General features: G+C 43.0%; 1 protein-coding gene and 1 non-coding gene across 4 annotated transcripts in view; both read left to right on the top strand.

Annotated features, from left to right (window-relative positions):
* Positions 1-13,000, top strand: part of JAZF1 (JAZF zinc finger 1) — a 341,816-nt gene that overhangs the window by 48,815 nt on the left and 280,001 nt on the right. The gene's annotated exons all lie outside the window — the stretch shown is intronic.
* LOC137768993 (U6 spliceosomal RNA) lies at positions 12,838-12,940 on the top strand. The gene has a single exon (XR_011074907.1). It is a non-coding gene; the product is annotated as a U6 spliceosomal RNA (small nuclear RNA).

The raw sequence follows: 13,000 nt of genomic DNA, 5'->3' as shown, positions 1-13,000 counted from the left end.
CAAGCAACATCTGATCATGGGGGCAGTAGGATCAAAGAGTTTTTTTTTTTAATCAGTATTTTATGTAGTCAGTCTCTGACCCATACGTTACAGGTGAGATTGCTTAGTACAATAAATTTGAAGGTTTGTATGTTGACATTTTTTTATTCCATCGGATTTCAAGAATCATATCTAACAGTATTGTATTTTGAAAACTGTGCTCTTGCTTTTCCCCACAGTAGAGGGAACTTCGGAGACAGAATGCCCATGGCAAAGTGACAGCCCAGTTTTCCAACCCAGAGTTTAGAAAAATCAGGCAACATTTGACTCTCTAAAAGAATGGTAACAGAACCCTTATGCAAATTGTAGGATATGCTCTGCGGATTTGCGGTTGGTGCTGAGAAATGCTTATTTTGGTCATTTGTTGAATGAATACAAGAATGTTGTGTCCAGAGCTTTGTCAATATGTGCAAAGAACAGGTTGTAGGGGCCAAATGTCTGTCCATTTTGCTTGTTGTTTATAGGAAAAAGAGAAGGAAAAAGAGACGATAATTATGATTTTGAGGATATTTTAAACCATTTATAATCATCTAGTGCATATTGTGGTATTATTTATGTAAGCAGAGAAGGTTGTGGTGAAATAAAAAATGTTTTGGAAGGGAAGTGGCAATCTTTTGTTATTTCCCTACTCTTGGGTACTAAGGGGAAAGTTCATTGTGCATATGCAGGTAGTCATTTATATAGATGTTTTTGTTGAAGTGGCTGGAGAGCAGTTTTGAGGACCTTCTGTCTTTGTGAAGATACAGATCACTAACATGCCCTTCAGTCATATTGTTCTTAGGGTTCCGAGTCTTATGGAATCTAATGAACAATTTTTTTTTTTTTTTAATTATTAGCACCTTTTAATTATTATTTATTTATTTATTTATTTATTTGGCTGTGTTGGGTCTTCGTTTCTGTGCGAGGGCTTCCTCCAGCTGCAGCAAGCGGGGGCCACTCTTCATCGCGGTGCGCGGGCCTCTCACCATCGCGGCCTGTCCTGTTGCAGAGCACAGGCTCCAGACGCGCAGGCTCAGTAGTTGTGGCTCACGGGCCCAGCCGCTCCGCGGCATGCAGGATCCTCCCAGACCAGGGCTCGAACCCGTGTCCCCTGCATTAGCAGGCAGACGCCCAACCACTGCGCCACCAGGGAAGCCCTAATGAACAATTTTTAATGTCAAGAATAATTCAGCTTAGAAACTACTGTGATAGGTCAGGGCATCTGAAAATTTCCTATGTGGTTACCTTAAAAGCTTACCAGAATCTCTGATGTGGGGTCTGGGAATCTTTGTTTCTTAAAAGCTCCCCAGGTAGTGGTGATGATAAGCCTGCTGTGGGACCATGTCTATCGCTCCCAGAGAACTGTTATTCATGAAGAACTTCCCAGAATACATCACTTTGACTTTTCATGATCACAGTAAGGGATCCTTGGGTCTGATTCAGTTGTAAAGCAGTTCTCGGGCCAAATATTGAAAGGTTGAATTATTCCTCATTCTTTGGCCTAACAAGCAGACAGTTTGTATTCTGTCCAATCTGTTGTGTTCAAGAGATTTCGGGTTATGGTGGGAGGGCAGCAGACTAAGAAATGGTGAGTCAGCCCCATTTCAGAGAGCTAGATACCAGCTAGGCTCAGGATTACATTGGGGTAGTACTTTAGAACTTCACGTGTATCATCTCACCTGGCCCTCAGAAAACCCTTGGGAAATCAGTAACACGGATATTCTTTATTAGCGTCCTCATTTTCCACGTGGGGAAACTGAAGCGTAGAAGCCTGAAGTGGCTTACTTAAGTTCCCATGACTGCTAAGTGTTGAAGCCCTTGCAAGCTCTTTGATACCAGGGAGCAGGGGAGTGTGAACGTGGCCTCGTCGCATAAACTCACATTCTTTCTGCCCCGTTTATAAAACGTGAAAGAATTTACCTTTCAAGTTATGATGAGTGTCTTCTGTGAAATGCATTTACGTTTTGACCGCTTCCTGGTTGAATAGAATTAAAGTTTATAGACTCTACGGGCATGTTTAAAAAGTTTTTTGTCTCAATTTTGTTCCATTAGAGGCTTTTTGGCTCCTTTTGAATTTAATGAGAAAAACCTTGGTCTAATAAGTTTCATTAAAGTGAATACTTGTTGTATTAATATATTGTATATATGTCTAGAGGCCTTCAAGTATTGGGCACACATTCATTAAAATGAACTAATGAACTAATAAAAATGGCTAATAAACTGTATCAATGCTAAATCACTTAATAAAAGCAATAATGAGATTTTTAGCATACTTGTACAGATGGCACAAATATTTGTATTTATGTACTGGCCACATGAATAGAAGATTAATTCCTTGATTTTTAAAAATAAGATCTTAGCAACTGAGAGTTGATGTTTAGACAGTATGTCTTTTATATCTAAAAGAAACAAGGACTGGTAAAAAGATACTGACAATATTGTTAGATGTAAAAAACATATACTACAACAACTACATATTCTTGGATCCCACTATTTTTTTTTAAGTGTGTGTGCGTGTGTGTGTGTGCGTGTGTGCGTGTGTGTGTAAAGAGCCTGCAAGTCGTCTGAAGAATATAATGTACCAAGTTATCTCAGATTGTGAGATTATGGGTATTTTTACTTTCTCCCTTTTGCTATTTTTTTTCTACAATGAACATGTATAACTTTGGTAATCAGGAAAAAATTATTTACTAAAAAGTTACTTTGATATAAGATACGTACAGACTTTCTCTTAACTTTCTCTCAACTAAAGTTCTCCAACTTTAGCACACATGTAGAGAAAAAGGAACTTGTAGTTCTTTTGCTTATAGGATTGTTTTATTTTCCTATGTAAAAAAACCCCTTGTTAATATCCCTTGAAAATTGGAGAAGTGATCATGTTGGTAATTTAAATACGGATCCCTGCATCAAAATCACCTGGGCATGCTTATATAAAAGGCAAAATGCCTGGCCCCCAAGTCACGTGACTCAGAATGTTTGGTAATGTGGCCCAGAAGTCTGCATTTTCATCAGGCATCACAGGTGATTCTGATGCACAATTCAGTCTGAGATGCACCCTTCTGATTGCAGGTTTCCTCATGTATATTTACCTTACAGTGATTAGGGCATCTTCTAGATTCTTTTTTCATCTTCAAAGTTTTTAATAAATGTATGCCCGTATAACATCCATTTTATTGCCAGGAACACTGAAGATTGAATGTTCTCTCTAAAATATAAAAATTAGAGGGAGTCATCCATTTGGCAAGGGTTTTAGGGTATTTGCAGTGAGTCCTCCTAGGACCCTGTATCCACCCTGGGGAGCTCCTGTTGTTCAGGAGGGAGCCTTGACAGTGCTGGAACGGGTCCAGCAGGAGGGGGTAGCCTTAGATCAGAGAACTCACTGGTTCTCAAAGTTCTCTCAGAAGGCAACACCAAACTCAGGTTTCCGAAAGAATAACTAACTTTGCGTCTTTGCATTTCTCTCCTCGTCGGAACAATTGGTTATCTGAAGAAATCAGTACATCAGCATCTTGTGTTCTGAGTGGTGCATTCTTTGGAAAAAGTTACTGTGTCAGGAATTCACACGATTAGTGTGTTTGTTTTGAATGCGTGCCGTTGTGCCGAACGTACAGAGCAACTATCCTTGGTTTCCAGTTGATTGAAATAATTTGCAGCAAGTTAGTGCTAAGTATAAACTCAGAGGTACACCATCTTGCTGAATTGGCCTTGGAAGGCCCTCAAATTTAGCATGCATAGAATCACCTGGAGGGCTTGTTAAAACACAGATTTCTGGGCCCACTGCCAGATTTCTAATTCAGTAAATGTGGGGACTGGGCTTGTGAGGATGCATTTCTAATAAGCTCATCAGGTACTGCTGATGCTGCTTTGAGAACCACTGGCCTAAACGAAACATCTCCAGGACCAAGACTATGGTCACATGTACAACTTGTTTGATTTTTAACGCAAAATGCAATATAGCCTCCTTGAACTGTGATGAGATGCTGCAAATAGAGGGTTATCCTCTATTTAATTGAGTGGGTTAGCATGAATTAAGTCAAGCCTAGTGAAATGTTTGTATCACCCAGACAGGTATGACAACTGCTCTGCAGACCGTGCCATTGTCACCATTCATTCTACGCCAACCAGATAGATTAGGTCCCATCACCGGCATCTGTATGCCCCAAGCTAAACCCCAGCCCCACCGCAGCCCCAGGTGGGCTACACCTAAGGTTTCACGTGTCTCTCTTAAGGGCATTTGTGTTTAATAGTAACTTCTGAAGCCTTCAGAGACTTAAGGCATGGCTTACAAGGCTAGAGTGTGATATTTGGAAGAAGAATCTATCCATTTTCCCTTGGCCCAGCACTCATAAGGTTAGTCTGGGGGTCCTTGGCCTGGTATGGAGCTGTCCATAGAATCTTTGTCACTTCTCTTCATAAGCAAGTTTCAGAACTTCTTGGAATATATGTCCCGAGCTGCTGACCACCGCCTGAAATATCCCAGAGCCTTGACTGGGTGTCTGGAACAAACTGTTTGTCTAATCCCCATCCCTTGGAGGCTTCAGGCAGGGGGCTTTGGCCAGAAATGCTCACCCCACCTCCTCTAGGGGAGATCGGTCCAAGAATGTACTTTCCAGTTGGCTCAGAAGACTCTCGGAGGTCAGGAGGGGACTGAGCCTTGATCCAGAAAGGAAAGAACTTTTAGGGTTCAGTGGGACTGACTCTCCCCTTTTTCCTCCACATATGTCAGACTTAGGCTCCATCTTTTAGCCCTGAAGTATAGTCCTAGGTGGCCCTAGAGACAGTAGTGTCCCTGAAATGCCATGAGGCAGGGGCTTAGGGGTGCAGTCTTGTTGGCAGGTGGTGGGGGAACTTGGCTCAAAGCAGCACTGCTCATATCAACGCCCCCTCCCATCCTGTTCCTCATCATACTTAATGCCCCCACCACCTGTGCTTGGCTTCTTTGTTTCTTTTTTTAAATCTGTGCAAAAGACACCCTGTGAGAGACCTCATCTGCTGTGGTCCACCCAACCCTACCCATCCTCCTCTCCTCCTTAGGCTACTTTTTCTCTTCCTATTTTTTTTTTTATCACTACCTGAAATTTTATTGTGTATGTGTTTCTTGATTTATTTGTCTCTCTCCTGCACTAAGATAGTTGAAGATAGGGATTTTTTTTCTTATTCACTGCTGTCTCTCCGGCACCTAGATCATTTCCTGACAAGTGGTAATTATGCAATAAATGTTTGTTGCATGAGTAAGTGAAAGCCTAGCAAGCACATTGCTTTTCCTTGGAGTGGGTGTTATTAGGGTGGTTTTGGAGGCCGATGGTGATTGTGAGGGGGCTACACGCTTTCCAGCCCTTCTTGGTGCCTCTTTTGCCTGTGGAACATGGTTGTTCTCCAGCTGCTCTGGAGCTGCCAGATGAGGCCGGGCAGAGTAGAAGAAGAGTGGCTTATTCGGCAGTTTTGAAGGGAATTTGTCTGCGTGGGCTCTGATGGAGTCATCGAAAGGTTTGGTTCTGTCTGCAAAATCAAACTTGAGATCAACCTTGGTCTTGGGTTGGCAAGCCCCTTGCATCATCTGATTGAACTCTAAGCTGAAAGCATCATCCATCCATCATTTAATGAGAAATAATGGTAGTGCAATTCAGCAAGGCCCAGCAATACTATTTTGTTAGTTATCTCTAATGCTTGCATTGGGGTGAGGGGAGACAGGGAGGACAGGTTAAGGAAGATGACAGCCCAGGCAGCTTGCAATCCTTCCAAAGGGAAGATCCTCAACTCTGGTGCTTTGAACACCAGAAGGATGTTAATCAGGGGATTTTTTTTGTATCAGCATTGTCAACATTTACATTCATTTTACACATTGGATTTGCATCTGAAAAGACCAACTAAAATCAACATTTAAGCGATAACACTCATATTTGCATATGATTGAGCAGACATGTTAAGTAATTTTAGCCTGGCTGTTGCTAGGAAACCAATTAATAATGTTCTGCATTTCATTAAAAACTGGGTTCTATCTTTGCTTTCATTTCACCTCACAATTTAGCTGCTTGTGCTGCACTTTTTCTCCCTTGGTAAATTGTGACAGATAAATTATCATTTTACTAAATTTATTTCTGTGATTACAGTTGTTAGTCATGTCTGTCAATACAACTTCAAACCTTTTTTTTTTTTAATGCTGCGGTTGGGAGGGAAGTGAATTTTAACTGTTAATCATTTTTTCCTCTATAGCTTATGGGGACTAAAATCATATTTCTGCAAAGGCCTCACAGATTGTGGGCTAACAACAAAAATAATTAAAGCAATCTTGCCTGTTCCATAATTGCACCTTCTCAGTGTGGTGACTAATAATTAGAATATTAGTCACTATTCAGACACTATTCAGAAAGTGACAGACAGCTGATTAAGCATTCATCTGCGTTTTGCTTCTCATGTTTGCCATGGTTTGTGGGCTAGACCAGGTTCTGTCCTTTATGCGGTGCAATTAAAATTTTCATGACTTTATTTTACATAATAGACTCCTGCTCTTATGAAGAGAAAATACAGTCTAAGCTACCATAAGTGCCTCTTTGAACCAATCACCTGGGCAGTTGCATTGAAATTGTAATGACATTTTGCAGTTTAGCATTTTGTAGTATTGATCTGGTCAGAATGCTCATTAAAAAGCAAAATTTGTTTCTATTCATATCTGTTTCACAGTATTTCAATCATTTTATTTGGGTGAGGCATACAAATGCATCTGGTTCTTCAACTAAGCTCAAATGGTGATCTTGCCCATTTTCTAAGGGCAAAATAAAGCAAGTTAGAATCTGCTTTCACATTTTATACTCCAGTTTGGTCTTTAAGATCTGAAGGTATAGTACAAAAGAGGACATGGAATTTGGAAGCAGCCCTGAAGTCAAATTCCGGCTCAGCCCCCTCTGTGGCTCTGTGCCTCAGTGTCCTCATTTGTCAGGTAAAGAAGAAAGGACGGCCCTGGGGAAAAGATGACACCTAGGATTGTAACGAGCAGGGCCGGCAGTGGGTACTTGGCAAATACTCTTTCCCTTTTCCGCAAGAGCTGCTTGGGCACTGCATTAGTTTGCTAGGGCTGCCATCACAAAGCACCACAGACTGGGAGGCTTAAACAGCAGACATTTATTTTCCCACAGCTTGGAGGCCAGAAGTCCAGGCTCAAGGTGCCAGCAGTGTTGGCTTCCTCTGAGGCCTCTCTCCCAGGCTCACAGGTGGCCGTCTTCTCCCTGTATCTTCCCTCTGTGTGTCTGCGTCCTAATCTCTTCTGAGATGAGGACACCAGTCACGTTGGATTGGAGCCCACCCTAAGGGCCCCATTTTCATTTATTCACATCTTAAAAGGCCCCATCTCCAAATACTGTCAAGTTCTGCGGTCCTAAGGGTCAGGGCTTCAACATGTGGATTTGGGGTGGGGGGACAGTTCAGCCACTAAGGGGCACTGACCGAGAAGCTGCACATGGCACACTGCTGTCTCCACTTGGCTTGGGTCCTACTCAATCGTCAGAACAACTGAAACCAACTGAAAAGGAGTCAGGAGATTGGGTTCTTTGGTTATGACTTTTCTGGTTAGGTCAGGGTTGATCAGAAATGCTCAATAATACTACCCTGCCCCTTTATTTTTAGTTCTTATTTTGATCTTTTTGGATATATTCTAAGACCACTTCTTTCTGACCTTAGTAATACGTGAGGATCATCAACTCTAGGCTCATAAGATCCTTATATTTATCCTTCATTGTTACTAGATGTGGATATACAAGGTGTAGGCGGTAGGGACAAATGTCCATTTCCCTTTTTAAATGACTTGTGGGAAAGTGTTTGGCTTTGAGGTAGTGGGCAGAGGCCAGGCTTTGGGGCCAATACACTATTGGGCAATTGGAATTTAGTGACACAAATACTATAGAAGGGCATTCATTCATTCAGCTACTGAGTGCCTGCTCTGTGGCACTGTGCTAGTCCCTGTGGTTATAATGATAAATAAAAGTAGTCATGGTCCCTGCTCTTATAGAGCTGACAGTCTAGTGGGGAAATAGACTTTAATCAAATAATATCACAATTTTAACAGTGTAGCTCTGATAACCATGGGGGAGGAAAGGCGGGTGATGCTAAAAGGGTGAATAATGGTGAGGATCAGGGATGGCCTTTTGGTTCAACTAAGATCTGAGGGGTGGTGAGGCTTCTTCAATGAAGGGGTGAGCAGTAGGGGCTGTGGTGCTGGGGGTGGTCATGAGTTGGAATATGGGCAGGAACATTTCAGGAGTGCAGACTGCATGTGCAAAGGCCCTGAGGCAGAAAGCAGCTTAACATGAAAGGCAGGAACTGAGAAAAGGGCAGTGTAGCTAGAGGAGAGTGTAAAGGAGGGTGTAGTTTGAGATACAGCTAGAGCCTTCTAGGAAGACCGGGGGAGTTGGAAAAGACTTCTAGAGAAGTGACATCTGTATTTTTAAGTATAAATATAACTGATTTCTTCTGGTAGAGGAAGGGGAGAGGCATTTTTAGATAGAATATCATAACTTGGTGTGTGTTTATTATGGCTCAGGTGTCCTTATATGAAGGAATCCCATTGTTCCAGTTAGTGGAAGTTCATAGTTGAGTGGGTTCAAGCTAACTAGGAGTTTACTAGATTTACCATATTGAGATGTATCTGCCTACACCGATGCAGAGGCTCATTTAAATAGAGAATGAATGAATGAAAGAATGAATGAATGAACAAACAAATGGGTGCTGTGTTACTGAGTGGGTGGCATTGGTGGGTGGTGCTCCAGGGTGGACCTGACCTTAGAAGCAGTGATGCATTATTGATCCATCTGTTCAGGTCTGGTGGACTAACAGAAGACAGGCTGCACTGATCTCAGGCCAGTGGCCCCCCAGCGTGTGTCTCCTCCTCCTCTGAAGTTCTGGGAGGGCCCCTTAAATCCTGCTCACTGGCCCAGCCTCACCCTCGTTGCCTAAACCAATCCCAGCTCCAGGCAGGAGAGACTAGAAAGAGCTGGGTCAGCAGTTACTGTAAGGCTGACCTAGGTCACCGTGGCCCAGTTCTGGGGAGCGAGATTCAGATAATCACGGAAGCTGAGCTGCAGAGCATGTTCCAGACATGGTGGGAGTCCAGACTGCTTGGAAGAGGTCTGTCTGCAGGGAGGTATGGGAGGAGAAGCTGGAACACAACGTTGGGAGCACATCAGAAGAGACTGACAGCTATATCTCTGACGGAAGAACTTGTATGTCATTTGGTTTTGGCTCAGGCATGAATCTTTGTTTCTTTCCCCCAAAGAAACTAAAATCAGATAAAAGAAGATTTAAAATTGGAGCTTAGAATGTTTTTTTCTGCTTTTAATAATTCATTTACTTAAATAGACATAAACAAGGCCACTTGCTAGCTGCTGTTAGGTAGGAAGTCTCTGTATTTCAAAGGTTTTCATAAATGTAAGGAGTATTCTTTGATCTTGAAAACCAAGATTTTTCTTCCCTTGTGAATATTGCCACCAAACAGTCCTCAAAGGTGGCTTGAGAGAGAGCTACTGATAGTTTCCAAGGTCTTGGGATTCAGCTATACCAAAAGACCACGACATCGAAGGATTATTGTAAATTGAGGGCACAGATTTACTTGTGAATAATGGAACAGCTGCCTAAAATAACATCTGAAGGGCAATTACCTCCAGTCTACTTTGATGAATGTGGGCTTTATAATCTGTGGCCAATTAAGACTATCAGTTCTTCTGGGCCCCACAGAGAAATGTACAAACAGGAGACGCCCTTATCTACATTGGCCACATGTGCATGACTGTGCTTCTGTTAAATTTGACTTGTTTTCAGCTCAAGCAAAGAATAACTGGTCTTTGACTTTGAGGAGATTCAGGAAACATTACTGAGCGCCCATTGCCATTTCAGTAGGCACAAGGAGTGGGATGAAAACATCACACATCCCCCCTTGGGTTTCGTGTGAAGAGTGGGGAGCAGATCAACATGAATACAGGGAAATAGACATGGAGCTCATGATAAAAATCCTGGCATTTGCGCATCATGCTACATCTCATGGCTTTATAGATGACTTCTGGACTCTACCAGCCTGGTCCAAAGAATACTTCTCACAGGGTTATTCTTATTTTGAACTTGTAGATACTTTTAATTGCAGTTCCATGTTACCTCTGCCTGGGTGCTCCGGCTGGTACCAGCCACCTCCTTCAGAGTGCTTTCTGGCTTCCTGTAGGGGCAGCTCCCTGGCCAGAGCAGAGCATACAGCATTGATACAGCAAGATAAGGGAAGCCCCGGATTTCACAGGGGCGGTGAGGGGCAAGCAGTCTGGCATCTGGAAAATTATGCCTTAGAGTTTAGTTGTTTAGCATCATTGAGGTCTCAAGCAGTCTGCAGGCAGTGGGGAACTGGAAAGAGGACAACAGTGTAGAACTGGGCAAATCCATCAGTTGGGGTGGCTTTTCTGGGTTAGTTGGGCCTCAGCTCAGCAGTGGCTGTTGGAAAATTGTCAGACAACTTGGGAACACATGCATGGATTGCAGGGGAAAAGAACTGCTTGCAACTAGCAGTTCAGACATCTTCTTCCACCCTGTGGGACAAAGGGCAGTATGCCCGCTAATATGCCATTCATATTTATTCACTTTATTTTTTAGCACTTGATACTGTGACTTAACCTCTCTCTGCCTAAGGTTCCTCAAGAAGCAAGATGGGTTTGATGAACGGGAGTCAGAGGGTTTCCTTGGCTGTTATGTTCTGTGATTGTGGAATTCTACTAGGAAAGATGCATCCGGCCCTGAAAGACCTCTACTCCAGTTAGGAAGTTTCATTAAACTAATGGAGAATAAAACAAAACAAAGCAGCATAAAAACTTTAAGCACTTTCACAAGGTAAACGATGTCATAAGACAGAAAGGAGCTGATGGCCCCTGCCACGGGCCGGAGTGCCCAGGAGAGTCTTTACGGAGTTTGGAGGGTTTGGACTGTGTATTTCAGGATGGGCAGGGTTTAGAGGGCGAGGAAAGGAGAAGGCATTCAGAGCAGGAAGGTAAGGGAAGGCCAGGGTGGGACAAATGGAAAAGACATCTGTCTTGCTCACTCTTGGATCCAACACTTAGTAGAGGCTTGTTAGGCATCATCGAATATATAAATATACCAGAATATAACTTCTGGTATAGATTTATTTATAGATAGTGTTTACAGTTATCTAGGGGACTAGTGGGGTGAAGGGCAGGGAAAAAACAGGCTAAGATAAAATTAAGCAGGAATTTATTGTCTTGTTTATTGCTGTGTCCCAAATGCCTAGAATAGTGCCTGGCACCTAGTGGGTACTCAGCAAATATTAATTAAATGAATGAAATGATCAGTGACATGACTTCAGACTGTCAGGTAAGTAAATGGGGAACATTGGAGGTTTTGAAGAAAGTACCATTTAGGAAAGAACTGATTGTAAATGGGGGAGTGAGGAGACCAGTTAGGAGATTAGGAAGTAAGCACAGGGTCATGAGGAGGGTCTGAAATATGAGGGGCATTGGAAACAAGAGGGGAGAGCAGGATGGGGGACATCACAAAGAAAGCAGGATGGGGGAGTGGCTGTTGTGGGGTGTGAAGAGAGTCAGAAGATGCCTAAGATGGAAGGTGTGAAGGCGTCTAGGTGAAGAGGAAGATGACATAGAGGGGAGCAAGGTAGGGTTTAGCTGGAGGGGAGGGCACTTAGGTAGCATGTGGGGGTGAATTGCCTCCATGAGGTGCTCGCAAGTTGAAAAAAGGTTGCAATTCAAGAGCGTTGTCTCAGGGCTGGAGATCAGGTTTGTGAGTCGTTGACTGGAGAAGCAGTGGCTCAGGGGACGCGGGGTGAGCTGGGGGGAAGATGGGGAGACAGGGAGGCCATCCCGGGAGGAGCACAGCCACGGCCTCTGTTCACAGGACTGGTGGCTTCTACCCCGACTCTTTCTTTCTTTCTTTCTTTTTTTTAAAATTATTTTTATTTATTTATTATTTTTGGCTGCATTGGGTCTTCGTTGCTGCGCGTGAGCTTTCTCTAGTTGCAGCGAGCGGGGGCTTCTCTTCGTTGCGGTGCACGGGCTTCTCATTGCCATGGCGTCTCTTGTTGCGGAGCACGGGCTCTAGAGCACGGGGGCTTCAGTAGATGTGGCGCGTGGGCTCAGTAGTTGTGGCTCGTGGGGTCTAGAGCGCAGGCTCAGTAGTTGTGGCGCATGGGCTTAGTTGCTCCGTGGCATGTGGGATCTTCCCGGACCAGGGCTTGAACCCGTGTCCCCTGCATTGGGCAGGCAGATTCTTAACCACTGCACCACCTTGGAAGACCCCGACTCTTTCTTTTAGAAACATCACAGACATCTTGGAAGCTATGCTCTGTTCTCGTCTGGGGAGTTTTGACTTCTCAGGATTCTCCTGGGCCACTTCCCCAGCATTTCCTCTATTACTTATGTCGGAGCATTCTGTTGCCATTGTTATTTTTCTGGTACTGTTATCCCCTATGTGAAACTCTATAATTTGTGTCAAATACATGAGCATCCTCTATAGGAACTGATCTCCTTTCTATTTTTGAAGGGTATGCTGCTCAAAACTCTGTGTGTGTGTCTAAATCTCTCTTAGAAACTGAGCTATAATGACTAATTTCACAACCTCAAATGACAATATACAGTATGCATTTATTGAATACAACTTGACAGATGCTAATATAGAAGATGTGAATTAATATTGGAACGAAAGGACATAGAATACCTATAGAATACTATACCTTTCTCATTTTTACTTTAAAAGTTCTGGTTTACTAGAAACTTCTGAATAGAATTAATTGGGAATTTAAAATCCTTGTTAAAGAATATTTTCCACGCTCATTTCGGCAGCACACATACTAAAATGGAATGATACAGAGGAGGTTAGCATGCCCTGTGCAAGGATGACACAAATTCATGAAGCATTTATGTATCTTTATGAAAACTCAAAAAAAAAAAATCAGTTTTCACTTTTCCAACTCAGGTGGACCAGATATCTT

Source organism: Eschrichtius robustus, chromosome 8 (assembly GCF_028021215.1).
Source record: "Eschrichtius robustus isolate mEscRob2 chromosome 8, mEscRob2.pri, whole genome shotgun sequence".
Taxonomy (NCBI): Eukaryota; Metazoa; Chordata; class Mammalia; order Artiodactyla; family Eschrichtiidae; genus Eschrichtius; species Eschrichtius robustus.
The sequence above is the reverse complement of the archived record's forward strand: the minus strand, read 5'-3'. Positions and strand labels throughout refer to the sequence as shown.